Here is a 3,178-nt window from a genome sequence, read left to right as displayed (position 1 = left end):
TGTGTGTGCCCAAGATCTCAGGAGGAGAATGGAGAAGGGATTGTGGCAAGGTCATCCTCCCTTGGGGATAATTTCTCAAATTCCCTCTCACTGTCTCTGTCTCTGTCTCTCTCTCTCTCTGTTGAGCCCATGTGCCCTAAAGCGAAAACCTCTCAAAAGAAAAAAAAAAAAGATGGGAATGTTTACTTAAGGGACACAATGTAACAGTTTAAATTGGGAAAATTGTAATAATGTTACCATTAACACAACCAATACTCACAAATGTTTAGATTGCTTTGTTAAACAACATACCTTAAAAAATACAGTTAAAGAATATACTTTAATGGGACTAGCAGAAGGTGTAATGGCCATGTCCCTGGCGTTCCAGACCTGGTGGCTTAAACTCATGCCAGGAGCGTGTGCGTGCGTGCCCAAGATCCCAAGAGGAGAATGGAGGAGAAGGGATTGCAGTGTGGCCATCCTTCCTGGGGGGTGATTTCTTGATTTCTTGCTTTCTGTCTCTCTGTCTCTCTCTGTTTTTCTGGTGAGCGCATGCGCCCTATAGCAAAAACTTCTCCCAAAACAAAACAAAACAAAAATACATTAAGATAAATTAAGCGTCCCTTAATCTATCAACGTGTGTTAAAAGTCTGAGTTAATAGATTTAATGTTGTCAAAAGAACAAAAACAGGATCATAAATGCCATGGGAAATAAAAAGGTGTACAGGACCATTTTGAGAAAATCATGAGGGTAGAATAATACTGAACTAGCTAAATTTATGTTGTAGGAGCTGACTGGAGGCATGGTGGGTGAGGAGCTAGACTGACAAGGCCTACTGAGGCTCAAGTCCTGGAACTGGTGACTTGCTTTTTCATTTCCCTTCTGTTTCTCTTTCTCTCTCACTGGTCATTTTTTTTTTTTTTTTTCAATTTCAAAAATGCTTAATGTAGTTCAAACAGCACCTGGTTCATTTTAGCTCCTTTATGGTCAAACCTGGGGGCAGGACTGCTTTAGCTTCTCCGCCTTCTCTTTGTCCATGATGACCAAGGTATAAGCTATCTGCCGCATTGAACTTTAAGCTTCAAGTGGTCCTTATTTTTCTTGTTCTTGACAGATTTGGCATTCTTTCGCTGGGCTGTTAGCAGAAAGTCTTCCATTTCCTCAATTTTCTGAGGCATAGTGGGAGCACTGGGGAGAGGGCACCAACTACACACCTGGTAACCAGAAATGAAGAGGATAGCAAGGGCTCTCTGGTCAAATTTAAAAATAATAATAAGAACCATCAGATTGCATAGCAGTTACATTGCTATACTCCCACATAGCTGATCTCATTCTGAATCCCAGACCTGGTGGCTTAAAACTCACACCAGGCACACGTGTATGTCTGTGTATGTGTGCGCCCAAGATTCATTCTCAGAAAGAGAATGGGGGAGAAGGGACTGTGACATGGACATTCCACTCTGGGGGGGCAGTGATTTCTCACTTTCCGTGTCACTGTCTCTGCTTCTCTCTGGTGAGCACACATGCCTTAAGGCAATAATTTCTAATAATAATCATAATGATAATAATAAAATTAAATAAATAAGTATAAGCATAATAATAAATTTATATTATGGATAATGGGTAAGCAAGAAGTGTAATGGTATATACATAATGGAAATTTTCATTCTGGGAGTTGGTGGCATCCTTGTTTGCTCTCAGCTACTCTCTGGGCTCAAATACAGCTAAATAAACTTTATTTCTCCGTGTTTGCTTCACCTTTTGATGAGTCACAGAAACACTTTTTGAATTTTAGCCTGTGACAGAAATGCTAATAAAATTATTTAATTTCACAAGGCAATCTATTAATGTGTAGGATATTCATGCAACAGAATACCTAGTAAGACAAACCTACCAATGACCATACTTCTATGAATTCACAGTCTGAAAATCAGCAAATAGTGCCCAGTTTTTAGATGAAAGCATACTGAAGTTCAAAGATGTAAGGCCATATAACTTGGTAGTGGTAGAAATCTAGATGATCCTGCAGCATCTCTGCACTTCAAACGGTATCACATGTCAGGGAACGTATTGTCACACATACATCGCATTTGTTTTGGAAAAGGATCTCCATGAAAGAGCCCTTGAACGTATATGATAAAACCACATTGTGGTTCATTATTATTGGCAACATTACGATTAGAGTAGAATTTGAGTATTTTCCTCTCCTTGTCTAGAATCTCCTACTACCTAGATTCTGGTTCTCTAAATGCCATCATCGCAGAGATTTCTGTCTTATCCTAGTAACCAATGAGATATTAAGACAATTTTTTGTGAGTGTGTCTGCAAAATTCATTGCTGAAGGGGTGTCATTTATTGAATTAAATAATACAATTTATTTTTATTCATTCTTGATATATTTTGATAAAAAAAGACACTTTGCACTAGGTCACCACAAAGCAGATTTACATATACCCATCAAGTGCAGAAAAACAAATAAAAGTTTTCTCATTTTAAAGAGATTTTTGCTATAGTGTTCATGTACTTGCCAGAGAGACGGAGAAACAGAAAATGAGAAATCACCCCCAGAGAGGATGGCCATGTTGTAATCCCTTCTCCTCTATTCTCCTCTTGGGATTTTGGGGATGCATGCACACCTGCCCAGCATGAATTTTAAGTTGCTGCGTCCTAAATTTGAACTGCAGTCAACTACATGGGAGTCCAGTGACGTAACTAATACTCCACCTGCTGGTCCCCACAAGAAAGTTTTTATATGATCCCAACAGAGGCACCCTGTACTGAAATATATGAAATTACACATAAATACATCCACACATAAATGTTCGTGTCATATATTATATATATCCATATGAATATGAGCTTATTTCAGAAAGTTCATAGTGGCCCAGAATGGGCCTATTGGTTAAAGCAGTTGGAGCCCACATGGCCCACCAGGTGGTTGGGCCCAGAACCAGCATTTGAGAAACACCCTGAACACATGAGAGTGAGTGCCCAAAATCCCAAAAGGAGGGAGAAATGGAGGAGAAGGAATTGCAATGTGTGACCATGAGCCATGGGAGGTGTTTTGGGTGTTTTCTTACTTTCTCTCTCTCTGATGAGTGCCCACACTCTCTGACAAACTAGAAAAAGGAAAAACAGTAAAATTTTTAGAAAAATGAAATTAAAGTACAAATTTATTTTAGTGTATAACATTTTTAA

At 39.0% G+C, this 3,178-nt stretch overlaps 1 pseudogene; it reads right to left on the bottom strand.

Moving 5' to 3' along the window:
• Positions 1–947: 947 nt before the first annotated feature.
• Positions 948–1,158, bottom strand: LOC102493157 (60S ribosomal protein L38 pseudogene; annotated as a pseudogene).
• Positions 1,159–3,178: the final 2,020 nt, after the last annotated feature.

The sequence above is a fragment of the Tupaia chinensis genome, unplaced genomic scaffold (genome assembly GCF_000334495.1).
Source record: "Tupaia chinensis unplaced genomic scaffold, TupChi_1.0 Scaffold000452_1, whole genome shotgun sequence".
NCBI lineage: Eukaryota > Metazoa > Chordata > Mammalia > Scandentia > Tupaiidae > Tupaia > Tupaia belangeri.
Note: the sequence above shows the minus strand (reverse complement) of the source record. Positions and strands in the feature narration are given on the sequence as shown.